The sequence below is a fragment of the Felis catus genome, chromosome A1 (assembly GCF_018350175.1).
Source record: "Felis catus isolate Fca126 chromosome A1, F.catus_Fca126_mat1.0, whole genome shotgun sequence".
Classification (NCBI taxonomy): Eukaryota; Metazoa; Chordata; class Mammalia; order Carnivora; family Felidae; genus Felis; species Felis catus.
The window spans coordinates 162,166,271-162,191,436 of NC_058368.1; the positions used below are offsets into that span (position 1 = coordinate 162,166,271).

The 25,166-nt window shown below is 34.0% G+C and overlaps 1 long non-coding RNA gene across 1 annotated transcript in view; it reads left to right on the forward strand.

Annotated features, from left to right (window-relative positions):
• Positions 1 to 473: 473 nt before the first annotated feature.
• Positions 474 to 25,166, forward strand: part of LOC123379214 — a 61,240-nt gene continuing 36,547 nt past the window's right edge. Inside the window, exons 1-2 of the long non-coding RNA XR_006583429.1 lie at positions 474 to 596; positions 15,944 to 16,007. This is a non-coding gene — a long non-coding RNA (uncharacterized LOC123379214). The remainder of the gene's footprint in view (positions 597 to 15,943; positions 16,008 to 25,166) is intronic.

Genomic DNA, 25,166 nt, shown 5'->3' on the forward strand with positions numbered 1-25,166 from the left:
CTACTAATAGACTACTTATTGACTGGAAGTCGTACCTATAAAATAAACAGTTGAATAACACATATTTTGTATGTTATTATACATATAGTATATATTATATAGTGTATAACATATGTATTATATACTATATCCTTACATTAAGGTAAGCTAGAGAAAAGAAATATATTCAGAAAGTCATAAGGAAGAGAAAATAATTTATAGTACTGTAAAAAAATCCTCATATAAATGAACCCACACATTTCAAACCTGTGTTGTTCAGGGGTGAACTGAATATTTGTCTATGGTAGATACAATTAGTGCCCATCTCCATCTGGCCCTCCTTTTGGACTCCCAGGGAAAAGTAAATTTCCTAACACTTTTCATTAAGGCAGAGCATTACAACATACTTACTCTTGTCATAGCGGTATAAGCAGAGTGATATACTTTTACTTCTAGACTCAATCATTTATGAGACTCTTTCTCTCTCTCTTTCCCTGATACAGAGACCTCATCTTTACAGATAATGGATTAACACAAAAGGAAATGTCGCCTTCATTGTCCTGGATGCTTCATGGTTTTGTGGAGCTAAACCAGCCAAACATGCATGGGATAGTTGGGTGAGTGAGAAACAGTGAATGTTGTTGTAGAATGAACCTAATAAGATTTTGTTTTTCCTGTAACATACCCTTTCCTACCATGACCAAGGTTTCCTTTCTAGAAACTTTGTTTTTCAGGCTCCCATTCACTCATTATTAGTCAAATATTGCGGTATCAAATTACCTTCTTTATCTGCAATTTGGTAGCATGAACCAACCAAATCTCCACTGTTCTATATTACTAAAAATATAATTATAAATCATATTCAATCTGATACGTAAAGAAATCTTAGGCAAACTTAAATAAATCCACAAACTTCAGGAAAGTTTTATTTTTCAGTTTTGATCTTCAGGGAATAAACATCCTTTCTCAGACTTGCTAGTTCCTTCAAAGTGTTATTTTTGAAAATGTAAAACAATTTAAATTATACACATACCAATGTAAACATATATAAACATCTCAAGAAACTAAAATGATTACATATTCTCTGTTTTTATTTCCAGATACTCTATAATTTTGTAGTGAGTTTATAATAAAGGGTTGTAGACCATAAGAAAATGTGCTAAAATGTTTTATTAGTTGATTTACAAAGTTACTCCTTTTTAGACAATACCATTTCTGTGAAGCTATATAAGTGAGTACATGTTGTAAAGCATTCTATAGTCCTTGAAATGAAGAATTTGCAGGAGATATGGATTATAAAGAGATTCCAAGGCAGAAATATATAGCAATAACATAAAAATTACAAGTCAATTACCTGAAGAAATAAAAAAAACAATTATGCTTGACAACTTAGAAATATAAATGTAAGAAATACACACTTGTTTTCAATTTCAATTCTCATAACAGAGGAGACCCAATTACAGTAAGTTCAAAATTAGAAGGCTAATTAGATGCTCAAAACTGGTATCTTTGTGGTACAAAGTATTATATTTTAGATCTCACCATTTTACTTTCAAGAGAGCATGCTTTAAATTATAGTTTTACGTGGGGTGTGTGTGTGTGTGTGTGTGTGTGTGTGTGTGTGTGTGTGTTTGAGTGCAAATGTATACACCCATATTGTTTCCTAAATAATTCTTCAGTTCTTTCACTTGAACTCTATTTTATTGGGTCAGAGTCTAGCAAACAAAGTAATACTTGGCTCCAGAGGAGTACTAAATGATAAAAGATATGAAAAAGAAACATCACTATCATCTGGTACCCCAAACAACTTTTCAGATACGTAGAAACACTCTTTATCATCTAATTTACATAGCAATTATATTTGATGTTTTTCCCCCAAGGGTCATTTACACTCAGTCACAGTATTCTTTAGAGTATTACAAAATATTCGCTGGGCACTTAAAATTATGAAATGAAAGAAAAGAATTAAAATGTATATGCTAGTACTGGGAGTAGAAGGGAAGGCAATGAGCAGAAGGAGGTTTCAGTCTACAAAGTCTTACATTGACCACATTGCGACTATGAGAATCATTAGTACTGGGAAAGTATATCTAATGGAATATTGAAACAGAAACATAGAGACTCAGTGCATGACCACAAGGGGCAGAGGTTGAATCAACATGAACATCAGTTAATAAATACAAAGTAGTAATTGATGAAGGGCCAAGGAAATTTGCAAAAAGAAAGTTTTGAGTAACGAGAAGAATTAATATAGGTGTAGTTGGATTTGTTAATTTATTATCTTTCTGATGAATGTGTGATAAATGTGCTCTTGTCATAAATAAGTTAATTATGAATTTGTGTATCAAATATAATCCCATTTTGAGCCAATATATTCAGTGCATATGTGTACATAATCATATACATGACCGCAAGAATAGATTCTATTCACATTAATATAGATTTACCTTTTATAACATAGCATAGAATGGATTTGAAAATAAAATGATTCTCTTCTATACTTCAACACCTGTATACTCATTTGTGAGGGAATAAATTAATCATTCAACCTGTATTAGATCACCTAATATATCCAAGACTGGATCAGAAAAAGTACCAGAGATTTTTCTTACTTTTGATAATTAAAATAGTTTTTTATTTTTGCAGACAACTGAAATCTTGACAGTTAGGAACAGAATTCAGTCTGTCACATTCATAAACAACAATCAGAAGGAGGAAGAAGAAAAATTATTGAATTTGAAAGATCCAAAGTTATTCGTGTTTTCTTATGATAGAGCTTAAATATATCTGTATAAATATAGTTGGATATTAAAAAGTAATGTCAAAATCAGGGGTGCCTGGCTGACTCAGTCAGTGGAGCATATGACTCTTGATCTCGCAGTTGTGGGTTTGAGCCCTACATTGGAAATAGTGAATACTTACTTACTAAATAATTAAATAAATATTTAAAAATCAATGTCAAAATCCATAATACCAAAGTTTTTCTTCATTTTTGTCAACAAAAATGACAAAGAAGCAGGCTGATTTTAGAAGCCTATTTTAACATACTTTTTCCAGGACATATAGTAAGATTAATAAGATTAAAAGTAATTTTGTGATTTTTCTACTTTTAAAATAATAGCACATGATAAGAACTCTGAAACTTTGCAATATCCTGAAGTAACTTATGAATTAATAAAGACTGTGGTGTATATTCACATCTTTAATGTTCTTCTTTCTCCCTTGGATATTGATATTTCATTGGTATAACTATATTAAGCAAAGTACTCCTAGTAACATAGCAGGAAGTGCAACTCGCATTCAGTACTAATCAGAACCTCTAAACTGTTTTCATTGTGATTATGGGCTGTTAGCAGATGTTTATAAAAAAAATATTATCAAGTTTGGAATATTGAATAAAACACGTTTCTTTATTGGAGGAACTCCCATGACTTTAATAGGCAAATATATGCGGTGAAATTATAAGGGGGAACCACATAGGCGAAATATTTTCTTCTTTTAGGAAAGTTTATTTACCCGTTTTGAAAGAGAACAAGCAGTGAGGGGCCGAGAGAAATGGTACAGAGGATGTGAGGCGGGCTGCATGCTGATGGCAGAGAGCCTGATGTGTGGAGCTGGAACCCACCAACTGTGAGATCATGACCCCATACAAAGTCAGATACCTGACTGACTGAGATAGCCAGGCATTCAGTGAAATATTATCCTTTTCTTTAAAAAAATTTTTTTAATGTTTATTCACTTTTTGAGAGACAGAGAGAGACAGAGCATGAGCAGGGAAGGGACAGAGAGAGAGGGAGACACAGAACCTGAAGAAGGTTCCAGGCCCTGAGCTGGCAGCACAGGTCCTGACGCGGGGCTCGAATTCACGGATCATGAGATCATGACCTGAGTGGAAGTTAGACTCTTAACCAACTGAGCTACCCAGGAGCCCTCCCAGTGAAATATTTTCCAATGTCATTTGACTATGGGTAACTTTTTTTTCTTAGTATAACAATTACCATGTCACTGATCTAGGGTTCCATATAACTCTGTTTCTGAATCACTTCCCTAAGCTATACCCACACATTTATCAATGAAATTCTTGTCCCTTGCTTACTTGTCCATCTACTATACCCCAAATTCAGTCAATCTTACATGTTATACTTTCTATTTATTTCATTGCCCTTCATCTTAACTATTGCCATTTGGCTTCTCACAGTTTATTTCTTCTGTTTTCACCCTGCTCAAATCTGTCCTTCATGCTGCAATGATTATGTACTATCCTCAGCACAGACTACTCACATACCTCTGCAGTTACTTCCTGTCCCTGTGGGTATAGTTTATATGTCATATCCATAGAGCCTTCTGAAATAACCCTACTCAGAATAATTTATCTATTATTCCAATTGCTCCAAGAGTCTATTACTACAAGGATCACATATGTCTAATTTTGCAGTGTGTATAGCCATTTTGACTAAAATTTTTTTATTTTTTTTTCTTAAAGACAAGAAGTAGACATTAGTACAGAATGCCAAATATTTCAAATTTTCCCTATGGGACCATGTACGGTGGCTCTCACTAACCCTTGGATTAGGGTTATGTGACTCAGTGTCTTAAACATGAATGGAAGAGAGAGTTATTACTTTGGCATAAAGTTTTAAGAATTAGTGCATGACTCACCACATCCTGCCTTTCTCTTTATAATAGCAACTTGCAATATGTCAGATAGCCAGCCTAATCCTAGAATCCGAAAGATGAGCTGACTAGAGGCAGTAATGATGCAACATGAGAAAAAAATTTAAGTATTTGCTGAGATCGTGGACTTGTTTATTACCACAGTGTAACCAGCTTTTCCTTTTCTCACACAAAACAAAGAACAGACTTTCTTGTATATAAAAATGCAAAAAAAAAGTGTAAAATGGAGAAGGGACCCTAAAATTATCAATGCTTATTTAAATAATGAGCTCAACTCATCTAACTCTTTGTTGCTTACTGGATTTTAGGAAAATGCTGCCAGAATAAATATAACAAATAAATTATTTCAGCTAAAAGAAAAAAAACTGAGAAAAAAAAGTTCTGTTACCATTAATTTCTATTCCAAATTCCTTCAGTCAATGCCTGCAATATTCAGTGACTGTGCATGATACAACCATCCCAAAATTAAAAGGGCAAACATATAAGTTTCCATCTTTATTTCCATACTATTCAATAACATTTCTTCTATTATATACATGAGAAAATCAATAAGCTTCAAAAGAAGTAAGACTACATTTTAAAGTAGATAACAAATTCTTCTTATTTTTTAGTTAGATTTCTAAAATTTAAGACAAGCTGATCACAGCCTTCATTGGACATAAACCTTCTGACAGATATATTATCATGGAAATTTCTACAAATAGTAAACCTGTAATTAAAATAACCCACCAGGCACCTTTCCTATCAAAGATTTTTTTTTCCCTTTCTCTAGAACAATATAATGAGGGTCCCATGCTCTGTGAACTCTGAGGGACTTTTATGAACTCCTAGAGTCAATAAACAAAAATATTTGAGTTTGTGACATTGTGGTATTTTGAGGGTATTGAGGACAAATATGGATATGGCAGTATTTTAATTCTTTTCCCACTCTATTATACTATATTATCACAATGCAGTTGGTAATATTGTCCATATGATTAGAAACTAATTGGCCTAAGCCTTCATTTTACAATCAAATCCACTTGTAGGTTGTCAAATCTACTTATAGTGCGGTAGTTGTCATTTACATAAAATAAAATGTGAGAATCTTATTATCTGAAAAATTGGTTCAGCAGCATGTTTGTGCTGTGTTATGTACATATATGCCTAATGATTTACAATGTAAATGCCTGTTTTTGCTTGAAGAGGTTGGTCACCAAATAAGTTTAAATCCACTTACCTGAACTAGCCAGTGTAAATAATCCAATTCTGTCGCTAGAGATTCATTTAGAACGGGGCAGACTTAAACCAATCACTTCTTGGAAATCCTGTGGATACATAAATTAGTACTATAGAAGATTTACAAAGGACCTTCCCTTCTCTCTTTGAAGAAAAGCTTTAGAAATGATTTTTGGCCTTTCTTTTGTAAATTGAGTGTGAATACATACAGGCTAGAATAACTGTAGTGTTTTAGATGTCAGCCTGAAGTTCAAATTCCCACAAAGTGTTTCAGAGCAACACAGGCAGAGCCTTGATATTTGATATCAAGCCTTTGATAATAACAGCCAGATTGTTTATTTTCCCCTCAACTTCCTCAATTGTCTCTCGTGTTTAAGCTAGATAACCAAGAATGACAGCAATCAAAATATTCAACATAAAATGTATCATATGTCATATGGAACCAGCGTAATAGGAAACTTTATAATATCTGCCATGGTCATGAAGTAATAAGTTCAGTTGCATTTAAAGAAAAACTAAATAATGATAGAAAAATAACATGGTGTGTTACTATTTTCAAGTAGAAATAAAGATGAGGCAGAAAATATCATTGTTTCAGAGGCCCTAAGACATCAGATCTAAAGTCTTAGCATGTACTTGGTCATTTCCTTATGGATGTGTGGGGTGGCAGCTTTATCAACAGACATATTGTTTCCATTTTGTGCAGGAAGAGGAGAAAATGTTGAAAAGATGAAGGAAGGGTAGAAAATGTAGACTTTTTTTTTTTTTTTTTTTGCTAGGGAAATTAGAGTTAGAACAAAGTGAGAGTTCTCATTAGGAAATAGGAAAAGGATATATTTTGTAAAGGAGCCAGCAGTCTCTCTATATCAAATGTTCTGTGAACAGAACAAGAAATTTCAGTGTGTGCTGAGAAAACCAAATCTTTCATGTACACCGATGATAAAGGGTGGCAGGGTATTACCCATTATTCCAAAGTTAAATAAAATTCTAAGTATTCTAGAAATCCAGGGAAGGGAAAAATATTTCTCCAGATGTCTCAAGGAAGAACACAGAAAACTCATTTAGGTTATACAAGATCAAATGCCTCTCTGTGTAAGACAAGGTAAAACTAATTATCCAGGGTCACATTACAAAATGCATAGATCTGCTATATGACAGCCATAGTTCAAAATACTAGAATTCTAGCAATATCAAGAAAGAAGTAATGATCCACAAGCCAAGTTAAGATTGTTCATTATTCTAAGGAAATACAACTCTCAATGATATGGCAGAATGTTTCTCTTGAAATTGCTATATTATACATCTTTAAAGACAATAATGAAAGAAAACTTTTCCTGTGATAGTTACCAACTGAAGAAAACTTCATGTCTTAAGATTGCACACTGGAAGAATCTCATGCTGTGAAAATAATTAAGTTCATATGTATTCATATTTTTCTAACTATAGATCTATACCCATAAGATATATCTATACTTATAGATATATAGATATAGATTACTTATATATATATATATTATATACTCCTATATATATGTATGTGTATATATATATAATTATAGATCTATAGATTACTTATATAGAGATAAATTATAGTTATATATTCATACATGATATTAATAGAAAAAATATGTTATATATTTATTTATAGTATTTTATATATAAAAATAGTTTGGGAAATTTTAAAGCAAAGATTTGGGATCAGAAAACTCTGGATCACACATTTCAACAGAAGTTAATTGCCCACTCAAACAAAAATGAAAACAGAAAACATTCTTTTCAAGTGCACATGGAATATTTACCAAGATAGACCATAAAACAGTGTCAACTAATTTAAAATGATTTAAAGCATGCAAACATATTCTCTGACCACAGTTGAATTTAGTTTGAAGTCAATAAAAGAAAGATATGTATAAAATTCACAAATACTTGGAAATGAAACACATTTCTAAGTAGCCCAAAAATCAAAAGAGAAACAAAATGAAAATTGCACAATATTTCAAGAGAATTAAAATGAAAAGAAAATCCTAATTTTCAAATGCCCGCTGAAGCAGTACTAAAGAAATGTATAACAGTAGTGCCTACATTACAAAAGAAAAATATTTTCAAATCAATCATCTCAGTTTCCATCCTATGAAACTAGCAAAGAGTAAACTGAATCCAAAGTAAGCAGAGAAAAAGACATATTAAATATTAAAGTGAAAAATAATGTAATAGATAATGTAAAAGCAATAAAAAGAGTGATATAATCTAAAAGTAATTTTTAGGATAACAGAATTGATAAACCTATAGATTGTCAGATCAAGGGGAAAAAAAGAAGAAAAGACAGAAATTACCAATGTGAAAAATGAGAGTTGACATCACCAGAGATTCTGCCGACATTAAAGGATAAACAGAGAATATTATTAATAAATTCATGGTATATGAATGACAATGTAGATGAAATGAACTTGACAACGTAGATGAAAGGAACATATTCCTTAATGGAGTTTACAGTGAAGATTAAAAAGGTAAACAGATGAGAACAAAAGCCCAGCCCTCAATGGCTTTACTAATGAATTCTATGAAATACTTAATAAAGAACTACATCAAAATACTTCACATATTCCCAGATAATTGATGAGGAGAGAATACCTCCCAGGCAGACAAAGATGTTACAAGAAAAGAAAGCTGCAGAACATAGATACAAAAATCTTTAAAGTTTCATTAAGTTGAACCCAACAGTGTATCATAGGGGTTTATCTCAACCCTGGCTTAAAATTCAAGGATGGCTTAAAATCCAAAAATCAACTAATAAAACCTACCATATTAACACTAAAAAGGAAAACAGAAAACATATAAACATCGCAGTAGATGTACAAAATCATTTGACAAAATAAACAATGAAAGAGAAGGGAATTTCCTCAATTTTATAACGTACATCTATAAAAAGCCTGGTAGTATTAATAGCAAACTGAGTGGTGAAACACTGAATGCTTTCCTCCTAAGATCCTCATTTCTAGTCAACATTATCAAAATCTCAAATTATGAGATTTTAGGCAGTGAAATAAGCCAAAAAGGGCAATAAAAGTTATCCAGAACAGAGAAGAAGCAATAAAACTCTGTTCCTAGAAGACATGGTCATTTATGTAGAAAATTTTGTAAAACTCACATACAAACAAACAAACAAACAAACAAAACCACCACAAAGAAAGTCAATGTAGTAAGTCTGCTGAGTATCAGTAGGCAAGTCTGCCTAGATCAGTAGACAAAAATATCAATTGTATTTCTATGTACTGGTGACTTATTCAGAAATTGAAATAAAAATAAACCATACAGATAGTATCACAAAATATGTAATCCTTCAGAATAAATTTGATTAAATATGCACAAGACAGATAGTGTGAGTACTAAAATCATTTTTGAAAAAAAAAATAAAGAACATCTAAATTAATGGAGTGATAAACTGTGGTCATGTGTAAGGTCACTTGATATCAAGGTATAAATTATCTCAATATTGATCTATAGATTTTATCTAATCAAATAAAAATCCCAGAAGTGCTTTTTGTCTGTTTGTTTTGTAAAAATTGTCAAAATTTTTACAATTTTTGACAATGAATGTAGAATCATTTTTTCAATGATTCTAAATTCCATATGGAAATGCAGAGAGCCTAGTATAGTCAAAACAACTTAGGAAAAGTACAAATATGGAAGACTAATAATACCTTATTTCAAGACTTTCTAAAACTACTTTTGACACAGTGTTATACTGGTCTCATGGGAACAGAATATATAGTTTAGAAATACACCCAAACAGAAAAGGATAATTGATTTTTAATGAACATGCAAAAGAATTCAGTGGAGTAAGAACAGTCTTTTCAACAAATGGTAATTTAAAAAGAGGATATCTACCTGCAGAGAAAAGTGAAATTTGATCTATACCTTAAATATAAAAAATGATTAACTCAATAAGGATCTAAATGTATAACCTAAAAGTAAGATCAATAAAAGTAGAGAAAAATTATTTATGACTCTGGATTTCTTAAGGCTGACACAAAAATCTTATTTCATAAAGGAAAAATGTTAATAAATTGGACTGCATCAAAATTTTAAATGCCTACTCTTCGAAAGGCATTCCCAAGAGAATGAAGAGAAGCCACATGCTGGGAAAACTATTTGCAAACCATAAAAAAATTGTATCCAGAATATGTAAAGAACTCCTAAATCTGAAAAAGAAAAAAAACTCAATAAAAAAATAAGCAAAAGTTTAGATGAGACACTTCATAAAAAAAGACTGAGGATGGCAAATAAGCTCATGAAAAGTTGTACAATATCATTATGTACTTACAAAGACTGTTATATGAATGTTCATTGCAACTTTATTTGCATTAGCCAAAAACTGTAGACAGCAGAATTGCCTATCAACAGGTGAATGGATAAACAAATTTTGGCATAATTGGTATAATAAAATACTTCTAGCAATATAGAGGAGCAGACAGCTACATGCAACAACATAAATGAACCTCAACATAATTAGGCTGAATGAAAGGAGTCATACAAAAGGAGAACATCTGCATGGTACCATTTACATAAAAATCGAGAAAATGCAAACGTAATCTCTAGTGGTTGCCTAGGAACAGGTAGGGGATGGGAGGAAAAGTATGGAGGGATTATAAATTACATGAGGAGACTTTTAGGGGTGATAGATTCAGGGGGTATTCAATGTTTTATTGTAGTAAAATTTTCCATTGGTATATACTTAGAGCAAAATTTATCAAGTTGTACACTTTAAATATCTGTATTTTTTCTCTATTTTACCTCTTTAATTAAAGGAACTAAAAATAAAGGACTAGAAAAGGCATATAACAACAAAAATAAATTTTAAAAAAGACTGTGACAAAGAAAATAATAATGAATCTTAGGTAAATTTCAGTGTTTCATGTATTATCTCATTTAATGCTTCACAACAACATTATGAACTCAGTATTATAGTTACTTAATTTTACAAAAGAGGAAATTGAGGCACAGAGAGGTTAAATAACTTGCATGTGGTCATTCAGCTATTTAAGAGTAGATACTATATTTAAACACTGACAGTTTAGTACTGGAACATACATTTTTAATTACTTTCCTGTATTTTCTCTTAATTGCATATATTACACATTTATGCCATTTGTGTTGATGATTATGATGATAATGTAAACATTAGTAAGTTGTTAGAAATTCCTCTTACAGAATATGCACTTCATGCAAAGACTGTTTCCTCTTGTAATTCCTCTTGTAATTCTCATGCCTACCATACTGTAGAGGCTCATTAATCACATGTTAAACTAATTGATTGGACAAAAAAATGAAAGTCTGTTACTATCACAACTCAGTTGCTCTATTTTTAATTTTCAAAGATTGGCTCAATCCTTCTAGATGAAAAGATGGGTGGTAATAGTAAGGTAAGGTAGTTTATTGGAATACAAATCAGGACTCCTGAATCTTATTTTCTAGGCAAAATTATTTCTGACAAAGTGGATATCAATGCCTCTTCCAAGCAGCTATTTCCTTTTCAGTGAAATTGAGCAGTTAGAAAGGACTTCCAGCACCAAAATTTAATTTTTGCAGCAAAATATTCTTTCCTCTATCTGCACCTCCTAGAAACACATCTATATTTAGAGTAACAAGAAATGTGATTTCAAGACTCATAAAATAAATGAAGTCCAGTGTCTTTTTCAAAATATAAAATTCTGACTCTTTAAAATTTAAAATAAGGAAGACCCTTCCTATCTTTTTCAGGTTACTAATTTCCTATACCTTGAATTTCTTCTCTATCCTCAAACAATGGAAGGTCCCCTTGAATTCACTCGTTAAAGTCTATTTCAGTCTCCATCTCTTAGAGTTTCCCATTCTTTCAGTCAAAATTAGTCACTGTCTTCCTTGTGCTTTCCTAGTCTATTGCGTATAACCATGTTCTTATAGTTTTTCACATTTGGTCTTAATTGATTATGGAAGTATTTGTCTTCTCCACCAGAAAGTATTTTCTGGAAGCAAAGAGCTGTGCATCATCCATCTCTGAATTCGAAATTCTTTGCTCATAATTGGCTTTCAAAATTTGGCACGTTACCATTAATTTCACACTTTCTTTTTTGGAAGTGGTAGCAATAAATTATATACCTTTTTAATTTAGCCTTTTAAACTTAATTCCCTGGCCCTGGTCAATAAGTGAATCCATTCTCAGGAAGGGAAGCAGCAAGAGTTTTACTGCAGATGGTATAGCAGGTGTCTTTCTGCATCAAGCTCTGAAATTCTCTGAAAAAAAACCTATTAAGAAATATGTATTGAAAATAAAAGCCCATCCTCACAAAGAATTTTTTTTAATCACTTCTCTTCTGGCCAAAAGATAGCTTTGGACATTTCAGTATGCTAGAATCTCCTGCGCTTTTTTTCTCTGAAATCCACCGCACAAGAAAGCCTAGCTGTCATAATTCTAGACTTATATTGAAATTTATTTTGACTTAATGTTCCATTTTGTGTTAAACCAGACCCCAGAAGAGACGAGAAACAAAGTTCTGATTCAGCTACGTTATACCTTAGAGCAAGCCAACTGTCAAAATAGGGCAATAAAACCTATGAGTGTATATCATGAAGCAAGCATGACCAACACGTAGACATTTGCCTTAAATACTCAGGAGGTTTTATGATGATAAACAACATAATGTGGCTAGAAAAGGCTTATCGTCTCTTAAATTCTTGAGCAATTTCAAGTACTTTCTAGCCTGCATTTTTTCTCAGGAAACATGGCGATGTTAGTGACAAACACGAAAATGCCCATTAAGAATAATCAAGAACTGGGGCGCATGGGTGGTTCGGTCAGTTGGGTGCCTGACTTTGGCTCAGATTACGATCTCATGGTCTATGAGTCTGAGCCCCACGTTGGGCTCTGTGCTGACAGTTCGAGAGCCTGGAGCCTGCTTCGGATTCTGTCTCTCTCTCTCTCTGCCCCTCCCCTGCTCAAGCTCTGTCTCTGTCTCTCTCAAAAGTGAATAAACATTAAAAAAAAAAAAAAGGAGAATCAAGAACTTGTTGATTCGTTATGTATATACTTGACAAGAATAGATGGTATTCCAGCCATTCGTTTAGATTATGTTGGACATTTTAAAGTGGAAACAGAAATGGTAGTTTTTCATGAAGGGCTCACATGCCATATATAAAATCATAGTAACTATTTCTTCCCACACATATGCCCTACAGAGAGGCTTCCCTGCATTGGGACTCTAGAGGTGGGTAAGGGGGCTAGGTGTGACGAAGACTGGAGTTTTCTGGAGAGGTGACATGAGCCAGACTTGTTACAAATGTGTCTGACACAAGGAGTCTGGTGTTTGGTCACCCAGGTGTTTCTCGTTGTAGGATGTACCACCATCCTGTAGAATTCCCAAGATCCTGGGAGATGGGCCTTCCTCTGGAAAGAGTGGTCGTGGAGGCAAAGCCTCAGGTCTGATTCCTCCATTCTCTGAGCCACTATGGCGCTCAAAGCATCCCAGCCTATCCTTTCCCTGCCCTCCATGAGGACTCATACTTACTCTCCCCCCACATGCCCGGAGCCACATAACACACTTTGCAGGCTCCAGCTACATCTTGTTGACCTTCTTTTTGCCCTGTTTACATTCATGGAAAATCCCACACTCCCAACCACCCTGACCGTGTCCAAGCTTCTGCCAACAGGCATCCCATATAGAAAAAACTAAATTAAATTAAATTAAAAGATTTGAAAATTGTATTTATTATCATCAAAGTCGTCTTTTGATTCTCTGTTTTAACAAATGCTTTCCTCGGGGCACCTGGGTGGCTCAGTCCATTGAGCATCTATCTGGCTCTTGATTTTGACTTAGGTCTTGATCTCAGTCAGGGTTTGTGAGTTCAAGCCCTGTCTCGGGCTCTGCGCTGACACTGTGGAGCTGCCTTGGGATTCTCTCTCTCTCTTTCTCTCTCTCTCTCTCTCTCTCTCTGTCTGTCTTTCTGCCCCTCCCCACTCTCAAAAATGAATAAATAAACATTAAAAACAGCCACTGTTAAAAAAGCTTTGCTAAATGTAGTAAACTATTTAGATAACATAACCACTGTTAAAGTAAAAGTATTCTTTAAGTCCTCTCCATTGCTTGAAAAATGTATATATTAGTAAAGAATATGAGGTCATAGAATTTTTAAAAATTTTTTTAATGTTTATTTACTTTTGAGAGAGAGAGAGACAGAGACAGAGCATGAGCAGGGGAGGGGCAGAGAGGGAGGAAGACACAGGGTCTGAAGCAGGCTCCAGGCCTGTGCTCCATCAGCACAGAGCCCAATGCAGGGCTCGATCTAACAAGCTGTGAAATCATGACCTGAGCTGAAGTCAGATGTTCAACCAACTGAGCTACCTAGGCACCCCCAGAATTTTTCTTTATTTATTTTTGAGAGAGAGAGAGAAAGAGAGCATGAGCAGGGGAGAGGGACAGAGGGAGAAATAGTGTGAATCTTAAGGAGGTTCCATGCTCAGTGTGAGCCCAATGTGGAGCTCAATCCCATGACCCTAGGATCATGACCTGAGCCAAGATCAAGAGTTGGACACTAAACAAACTTAGCCACCCAAGTGCCCCAGAGTGAATTACCTATAGAGATACTATACAAGTCTATTTATCCCTGATCCAACCTTCTGCCAAAATAAAATGTATTATTCTAATTATATAATGAGGATATTTTTGCCTTGGGTGTTTATAACATGCTGAATCAGAATCAAGCACTAAATAATTTCTCTGTCTTTGCTGCGAATTTATTACCAATATATCTTTCACTTAGTTGTGCCAAGCATTATGCTAAGCAATTCATGATTACTGAGCAGAATGATTAGTAAAAATAAAATAACATATTTCAAAGTTATCATTTATGTATAGAAAAAAAGTATTCCTCAAAGAAAATATAAAAATAGAGATTTTATATTAAATACTTTGTATCTCTTTTATCAAAATGCTAATCTGAATGATACATTGCTAAATTCAAAGTGTCTTTGATTGCTTAAAAACTTGTAAAAACAGAATATGTTGTAATTTTACATCAAATACATTTAAAATATATTTAACTATTCTCTGTAGCACCAGAAATTTTAGAGAACTTCATAGAAAAAAAGAGAAAAGGAAATAATTTTGACATGTAACATATTACTCTATCATCATGACCTGTGTCTTCCTTTTTTTTCTTTATTTTTGAGTAAGTGAAGTACATGATACAGTAACATGATGAATAATTTGGGAACACATAACTTTTGAATTTCAGATTAGGCAGTTTACTTTAGTAAAAAAAATACATAAAATTAGTGTTACTGGAACACAGACTATATTTTCTCTAAGTAGAAGTTATTCATTGGTCTGTTTTATTTAATTTTTTAAATATTTTTTAAACTTTTAATTTTTTTAAATGTTTGTTTATTTTTGAGAGAGACAGAGACAGAGCGTGAGCAGAGGAGGGACCAGAGAGAGGGAGACACATTATTCGAAGCAGGCTCCAGGCTCTGAAGTATCAGCACAGAGCCCAACACTGTGCTCGAACTCACAAACTGGGAGATCACGACATGAGTGGAAGTTGGATGTTCAACCAACTGAGCCACCCAGGCGCCCCAATAGAAGTTATTAATTAAAAAAACAAAGTTATTAATTTGCATCTCCTTCTTTGCAGTTCTCTTATCTATTTCTTCGTACATTCTTATTTCTTCATGGACGTTTTTGCTCCTTTTTTAATTTTAACTTAAAAATAACCATAACTGTATCCACTCCCTATATAATATGGTGAGGTTTTTATCCATGGTGTTGACATTCATTATATATGGCTTCTCTATATGCTTATTATTTTCTGACTTGCCCTGTACTATATATAGTCTTTATTTAATAATTAATCATTGAGTGCCAATAATATTTGAGATCTGTTTTGAATAGCCAAAAATGTTACCAGCCAAATTTAATAATCTATGCACTGCCAAGAAAATCAGTTAACACAAAGAGGTGAAAACAGATATAGGAAGGGGGTAAAAAGCAGTTATTTTAAAGTGAAGGATAAATTGCCTAATGAATTTGTTTTTCAGATTTGGAAGACAGTTATTTCCTAATTTGAAGAGAGAAGGATGACCAGGGAAATGTGCTATACAGGTAACAAAACATTTGAAGTCATTTTTGTACATTTTTATTTCTGCAACTCAAATGAAAAAACTAGAGATACAATTCTTTAGGAGTATAAAATTGTTTGTAGGAATGACTCTGTTGGTCAGCAAACCCATTAGAAGTGATTTGGTAGACAAAAGCTTGTGCTATAGAGGCCACGTTGGAGAGAAACGTAATTAGCATGTCTTCATTGATTATAAGGCTAGCAACTCTGAAAAGAAGAAAAGGCTTGAAGAAAAAGAGGAGTACTATTATATTATCGAAATAGAACATGTAATGAAAGCTTCTTGCTATATGTTCCTAGAAACCAACAAATGATTTACAGATACTTTCTCCTGGAGTCTTTTAACTAAAGGGTCATTAATCTCCTCCATGCTTTCACACATTGAAAGCCAAGAAAAGATTTCTTGTAAGAACAATAGCATTGTTTTGCATTTTAGCTCAAGGGTGTGGACTTTGATATGTTGTTTGTTCTTTCAACTAATTATTTCTTACACCCCCAAGTTATTTTTGTCAGCATTAATTTCAAAAACATTGTAAAAAAAGAGGAATAAGCACAATAGAGTTGGAAAGGCCTCCTGTCTATGAGAGTAAGCACCAGCCTGTGATGTCAGGACACTGGAAGACTATTCTAGAAGAAAAGAAATGCCCTGAAATTTCCACCATGAAAAGCATGAGTTACTCTACAGGTTATTGGACAAATGGTCCATTGTGCTCAGGGTTAGATGTTCTGTTCTTAGAGAACTAAACATAAAACACAAGTTGGATGAAGCTTTAAAATGTGATAAATTGCAGTCGTGAGTCTAGTGAAAAACCATATGATACTAGCACTAAATTTTTATTGATTATTTCTGAGTTTTGAAAAGGATGAGGTACATACTTTTCCACACACTTTGTCATTAGCTAATGGCAGAAGTGTTCCTCCACCATAGTTAATTATTGTTAAATTAGGGAGAAAAAGTCTTTCATTCTATACATATTTTTTTTTCAAATTAAAAAATGTAAATTTTAATGCATCATTCTTGAATAACTCACATTATACTAACTTTTTATGATTTGAGGTTTCAATTCAGTATAATTCTTTAAGCCTATTTTGTTTAACATTCTAAAAATGTTTCAGTGATATACTTTTCTCATATTATTTCCATATTCAAACAGAACTTTTTTTGATTTCTAGTAAATGAATGGATCACATAATTTTGCATAGCAACAGATAGGAGTACGAAAGTTCCTACATAATACCAAGTCACCTTTCAGATCTCAATGTTATCATTGCCTCTCTAAGGTCTTCCCTGATTAACCATTCCTAACAGGTTAACTTCCTCAATTTTGCAATCTCATCACACATTTGTAAAGTTTTCATAAATGAAATATTTTTCATCTGTATTGAATTTTAACTAAGTTAAATATTCATACAGTTTTAAAAATCAAATGGTTTTATAAAAGTCCTTGAGAGAAGATTCTACCCCTCAGTTACTCTTCTATAAACACATCTTTTAAATCTTTTAGCCAATTATTTTGACATTTACCTACATATCTCTAAATAATAAACTTTTTTTTTACCTTGTCATTATTTATTTACTTTCCACTATGGAAAAGAATGGAGAATATTTCTCTCTCTTCTCTCCTCTCCATACACAAACATATTTTCTCTATGTCCTCTTCTCATATCACCAATATGATTATATCTATACAGATTAGAGAAATAGTGAGTATTTACATTTTTTATTAATACTATAGGCTACTGCTATAACAAACAACCCCAAATCTCTGTAGCTTACCACTAATAGTCAGTTTGGGAGGTACTTGGAATATGGCTTTCTGCGTGACGTTTCAGGCTCCTCCCAACTTGTCATTCTGAAAGTTACTAAGGCCTTGGAGGAGTCCTCTGCTGGATCATTTCTATGGAGCCAGCAGATGTGGGAAGAGAGTAGAGAAAGCATAAAAACTTCATAGCCAATGTAACTCAAAAGAGATATAGTTTAGTGAACACATAGTAATTTCTATGTGGTGTGGGTTTATTTTCATTTTTTGTTGCAGTAGTAGGTTAAATAGATACATAGGAAAAAAATTTTAAATTCTTGCTCTGAAGATGTTCTTGAATATTTTCTTTCCTTAATGAATTCACTCTTTATAGGATCTCACTATTTAGAGTTGACATGCCTGAATTGATCATCCAGTCAGTTTGGCTTTCCTTTTTATTTTCCACGATTGCATTTTGTTCTCTTCTGGGATTCCCACTACATTAACCTCTACTTTTTTTTTAAATTTTATTTATTTATTTTTGAGAGAGAGAAAAAATACAAGTGGGAGAGGGGAAGAGAGAGAGGGAAAGAGGGAGAATCCAAAGCAGGCTCCACACTGTCAGTGGGAACCCGATGCAGGACTTGAGCCCATAAACCATGAGATCGTGACCTGAATCGAAATCAAGAGTAGGACGCTTAACTGACTGAGCCCCTCAGGCACCCCTCTTTATAGTTTTTAATACTATCCTGATCTTGCTAAATGTTAAAATATCTTCTTTTACTGCTGATATTCAAAATATATTTTTGACATTCATTTTCCTTTCAAATTGTGTTTCCTAGAAGTTACTGTTTATTTATTTACTTCAATCTCCATCTTACATATCTGAGATTTTTATCTGATTTGAGAATTGTTTGTCCCACCCTGTATGCACTAAGATTACTTAAATCTATGAGTGTGTAATAAGATTGTTGAGTAGGAGCCAACCATGTAATTTGAACTAAATTGTCTACTTTTTACTTAAAAGATTTCCTAGAACACAATTTTCTATTATCTTACTGGGATTACAATGACTTCGAGGAAAGCTGGGGTTCCAGGTATTTTGAACACACCTGATTCTTTAATCTCTACGTTTTTCCATATGATTTCCCCACCCTCAATCATGCCTGGCTTCCAACAGTCTTTTGTTTAATTCTCCTCAGATCCCACAACCCCCATCTTATACTATGGTGGGGATATAGTACTACAGTCTAAATGGAATGGGGGAAAGGATGAGGCACTTGTAGCTCCTTAAACTTTTCACCAGTCTTACTAATTATAATCTTGGCCATATCCCACAGTTGCCAATGCCTATGGGAGTGTTAATTTTTGAACCTTTAGAAGAATGGTGATAGGTTAAAAAAATTATTGTTTTCCATACTGCAGACATGGGTTTAGACTCTCATACTCTACATCTATCCACTCTATCACTTCCTTTTAAGCTTCAGAAATGCATTTTCCCTCTCTGATCCCTCTATAGAGTGCTACAAATAACAATCTTTAACCATTCTTTTGTTGTTGTTGTTGTTGTTGTTGTTGTTGTTGTTGTTGTTGCTTATATGATGTTTCAGGAAGAATTGACTATAATTGAGGGCATTCAACCTTTTGTATTTAACCAGCATAACTATTTCTTTAATGTTTATTTTCCCCTATTAGGCTATAAATATCATACTATCAGGAAGCTGGCTTGTCTAATTCACTGGTTTATCCACATGCCTGAGGAACTCTGAGAGTGTGAATCCAATAAAATTTCATGGATAAGTGGAAAGAAATGTGATGAAAATAACTCAGGGAGATATAGACACTAAAAAATCCTTGCCTTCCACGAAACAGTTTTCCTCTTGACCTATTTCAGGTCTAACTTCTTATATAAAATTGGCCCTCTATATATACTTTTTACTCAGAATCCTTGTCCTGTCTCTGGACAAGCCAAATTCTACTAATCTTATGAAAGTCAGTCTATGGAGGATCCCATTTGAAAACATATTTGGGGATATGCTTTGTATGGGGTCAGTGAAACCATTTTGAACATAAATTTTATTAAGAGCATATCTTACATTTATCTCAATCTCTCCTTCTCTCAGTACCTATACTTTATTCTTTTCAAAATTGCCAAATTCCTGATTTTCAATTTCCTCCTAGTGCCTCTCCTTCTAGTCCAGCTTTCAATGTTCCTATTCCAAATCCAAGGTGATGGAAAGTTATTAGAGGAGATCACAGAACTTTACAGATTGTAGTTCTTAATTTAGCTGAAATCATGTTTTATTGTTTTTAATGCTTCATCTTGATTTATTGGATACTTAGTTAATTCCAGATACCATATATCATCCTTATCTTCACAGGATTTATATTTTAGAAAATGTAGACAGATGAGTCAGGCTTAAAATGAGATCATTTCAGGTAGAAAAAATTACAACTAATGAAATACTATAGGAATATGGATGGCATAGAGAGCTATTAGTGGGGCTGATTTTGTTTGGATTATTATATAAAGTCTCTATGAAAAGATGACATTTTAACAGAGATGTCAAAAGATGACATTTTAAACAAGAAAGATGGAAATGAGTCAGCCATGCAGCAAGCATGAAAGAGCATGCTAAGCATATGAAGCAACAAATACAAAATTCCTGTGGCTGTGTTATAATGACTTGTGGGGAGAGCTAAAGACATCCCAATGAGTTGGAACTTTAGTATGATTTCAAAATCTTTCCTGGGTATCATATGTGGAATGGATTGTTATAAAAATGGGCCATTATATCAATAGTTCACATAAAAGCATAGCCTGGTATTCTGACAATATCAATACCAATGGTCCAAAAAAATTATATGGGCATTTTACAATGAAAACCAGGATGTCATAACTCAGTAAATTCTAGTCCAAATGTCCTTTTTATACATAGAATATTTTTTTTAATTTTATGAATTAAAATTTTATTCACCTTAAAGCATAAAACCATGAGGATCCTCATGAATTGTGTAAATAGTTTAAGTACTTTTCAAAAGAATTAATGCCACTTGGCCAGCAAAATCATTGCTAGGCTATAGGATCATTCTTGATTAAATCCATAGCACAAGAGAAACATGTTTTCTAATTTTAGATAGGAGACCATCATGTAGGTATTAGAAGAGAGTTATATTTTAATCTTTAGTAAATAGAAGTTCAAGGGTAAAAGTGTACTTACTGCATTTATTTTGATCCTATCGTCTGATCTGGTATAATTTATTAATATTTCAGAAGATTTGAAAATAAGGGAAGAATCATGCCAATGAGTGTCTCCACAGCAACTGCATTTTAATGACCTACTGCAGAGCTGAATTTTTTACTTCCCCAATTCCAGAAATGAAGTATATATCCCCTCCCCTCTCACCATTCCCTCCCTTTACACCCATAGCCATTCTCAAATGTCTACCACATTGAAAGTGTAATAGAACCTGGAGAGAAAATAGAGGGGTCAGACCAAGCACTCTGATTTTTATTCTTAATTATACTCAAAAAAGGGTAGAAGTTTTCAATAGATACCTGGATTTGTAACGAAATCCCAGTAGCTTCATAGAGCAGATCCTGAGAGAATTTGCCAACCCATTAGCCGGACTTCACATTCAGGCAAGCATGAGCACTCCACTGAGTTACCAAAGCCTTAATCTGCATAGAACTGAGCTAGGTTTCATCATCAGAATGCATGCAATTCTTATATACCCCACTGTTTTATGAGCATAAAAAAAGTAAAAGAAATAGAAGAACAATTATAGGTAGAATTGTTTCCCCAAAATATGTGAAGTCATAAATGCAATCCCAGAATATTCCTTATTTGGAAATAGGGTAATTGTGTATATAATTAGCTAAGACAATTTCATACTGCAGGAGGATGGATCCTTAATCTAGTATGCCTACAGTCTTCATGATAAGATGGAAATTTTTAAACAGAATCAAAGGGGAGAATGTCATTTGAAGACATAGGCAGAGACTGAGTACTGCAGCTGGAAGATGAGCAGCCAAATATCTCTAGCAGATCCCCCACCCCCAAAGTTAGGAAGATGTAGAAAGGATGTTTCTTTACCATTTTTTTGGACACATGGCCCTGCTGACACCTTGATTTTAGACTTCTATTTCCTGAGCTGATGCAATAATCTCTATTGTTTTAGACCACCCAGTTTGTGGTATTTTGTTACATAACCCTAGAAAATTAATACAGAAATGTTTATCCAAAATCTTCTGGACAAATAGATTCATCCAAAAAAACCTACTATTTCATATTAAAACAGTCTAAGTTTCTTTTAATGATCAAGTGTATGTAATTCTACACACCATCTCCAGCCATCAAGAATAGCTATAGAAAGATAACAACCAGGTATAGTAAATAATGTAAGTAAGGAATACTACCTTTTTTGGCTTATACGTATTGTGTTTAATTTGTAAGCCATCTACAACATTTAGGAAGGAGCAAATTAGCATTACTTCTGACATCTACTACAAGTTCAAGGGTTTGCCAAAACACTATAAGTTTAATAATTTGTAGGATGGATTCACAATATTTACAAAAAGGTATTTTACTTACAGTTACAGTTTATTACAATACAATGACATGGATTAATATCAGCCAAGGAAGGGGTATATGGAACAGGATTCAGGAGAGTTCCAAGGATGGAGCTTCCAGTTGTCCTTCTCCACTGGGGGCAGGCAGAGCTTACTTTTCTCAGCAATTATGTGTCACAATATGCATGGAGTATTGCTAAGAAGATAACCAGAGTCTTGGTTTCTAGAGTTTCTATCAGCCTTGGTTTCTAGAGTTTTCTGTGTCACATAGAAATGGTTGACTGCTTGCATTACTGAGATGGGTTTCCAGCCTTTCCAGAGGTTCAACCTTTCCAAACTCTCAAACCCTTCCAAGGCCCCACAATAAATCATATTGTTAGCATAGACTATGTGGTGTAGGCTGATGCCCTCAGATGAAGAAAACACACTCTTTTCAGGCAGAACTCTTCAGGGGCTTAGAGATTATCTTCCAGGAGCTGACTGCTAGTCAAATGTTTCTTTTAGTGAGGTTAATCCTTTTTTTCATGATATCATACATTTCAATTCTTAGAATACATGATGCTACGTAGCAGCTTGAGAGGACTCTGATCTTTTTGCTTAATTAATTCTTACTGATCCTTCAGGTCTCTGTTGTTCCCTTGGAGAAGTCTTTCCTAACCCAGTTAAGTTATAAAATTTTAGAGATAGACCAGAGTTTACTATGTGCCTCAATGTTATCATCAGGCCATTCCATCTTTCCCACTCTCCTTATCACATGGGCTTATCATTTTTGTCTTTCATATGATGGCTGTCACAGTTACAAACATTATTTTCTTATACAAGCAACTCAGAAAGAAGATAGATTATGAGTAAGGTCTTCTCTTTGAGAGGTTGTTATTTTGAATTTCAAAGAAATAATGCCACACAAAAATCTTCTTGCCCCTGAATGGGATCATATGGCCACCCATAGCTACAGGAAATGTAAGAAAAGTATGTATCCAGCAAAGGGGAGCAGGATTATGATTGGCCAGGGTCAATCATGAAACATTTCAGTGCGCCTGGGTGGCTCAGTCGGTTAAATGCTGACTTCGGCTTGGGTTACAATCTCACGGTTTGTGAGTTCAAGCCTTGTGTCTGGCTCTGTGCTAATAGCTCAGAGCCTGGAACCTACTTTGGATTCTCTCTGTCCTTCCCCTGCTTGTGCTCACTCTCTCTCTCTCTCTCTCAAATATAAATAAACATTTAAAAAAATCATGAGACATTTCTTGGGTCTGCCTTTGGTATTTTTCTATATACTTTTCTTCCTATTTTCCCTATTAATTTCAATGCTTTGGGTAAAATTGTTTAATCTGAGCCTAATTTTTCTTCATTTGTAAAATAATGATAGTAGTTTTTGGAGTATAGTGAGGTTTAAAAGATGACAGTGATGTGTGGGGTTTTTTGCATACCTGGCATATAGTGGATGTTTTACATGAGAAATAAAAGGGTAAAAATTGTGCCTCAAAATTGTAGACCAGTTGAATATGGAAACAGTAAAGAAGCCAGTACCTCTGGAAAGACTTTATGCTCCCTATTTAGGCCTTTGTTAGCTTTGTTGTGTGTGTTAACAGAGCAGAGCCGAGCCCACACTTAGAGGAAAGCAGCCAGGGCCAGCAGGTGCACACAGTAGTCACCCTCTGGAACTCCCTCCATTTTTAGAGCCTTTCCTTCTTCCTTGAATTCATTTGGGTTCAGTAAATCCACCCAGACTATTTTGATTTCAAAAAAAGAAAAAAAGATTGGGTGCCTAGGTGGCTCAGTCAGTTGAACATCCGACCTCAGCTCAGGTCACGATCTCACAGTTTATGAGTTCAAGCCCCACATCTGGCTCCTTCCCATAAGCTGGAGACTGTTTCAGATCCCTCTGTTTCCCTCTCTCCCTGCCCCTCCCCCACTTGTGCGCACACTCTCTGTCTCTCAAAAATAAATAAATGTTTTAGAAAAAGAGAAAAAAATATGTATTCTACTAATGTTAGAAAAAATAGGGCAGAGCCTGGAGCCATAGTTTGTCCCCCTCATATTCTTGCCATTTTTACTTTTGTATTCTTTTTATTCAAGAAAAATAAGGCTTGTCTATTCAGAGAAATCTTTTGTTAACTTATATGCCAGCACTGCACATGGGCTAATTGAAGGTGATTTTCTAAGGACAACTATTATATTCAAAACACAAAAGAACTTCACAAAAGTGCTTTCTAAAATATCAGATACAATGTGAGCATTAAGTTGGTGTGACAGGACATGGCCACTGTTGCTGGCTGAGCCCCAGGCCTAGAAATGTATATGTGTGATGATTCTAAGGTAATGTGTAAGGCCTATCTAGTTGAAAACCTTTGGCATGGTTATAAATCTAGTAGTAGGAATACAGAAGTGAGGTGTCTGGAACTTACAATTCGGGATAATTTCATTGTCACCAAAGGCAGCCATGTGGTCCAGCTATAGGATAGAAGTACTAAGAACAAGTTAACTCAGAGTTGCTCGGACACAGTATTATTCTCACAATGAAAAAAGGCCTATAAAACCAGATGTTCTCAAGTGGTTAAAGAAGTTACAGCAGAGTTTCCATGACTTTACTCTGTGATAAGTCCTTGAGCCTATTATCTTTGGATTTGATATTTTACTTTAAATAAATAAGCACTTGCTATCATGGTGAATACACAACCAGAGCCTGACTTCTTGCTAACCCATTAATTTCCTGGAAGTGATTAGGCAGAATATAAAAAACAACCTTTCCAATAACCACAGTAACAAAACCCAGACTCCCAGCACTTATACAAGTGCTGTGAAAACAAATGTTCTCTAACAACATCCATCTT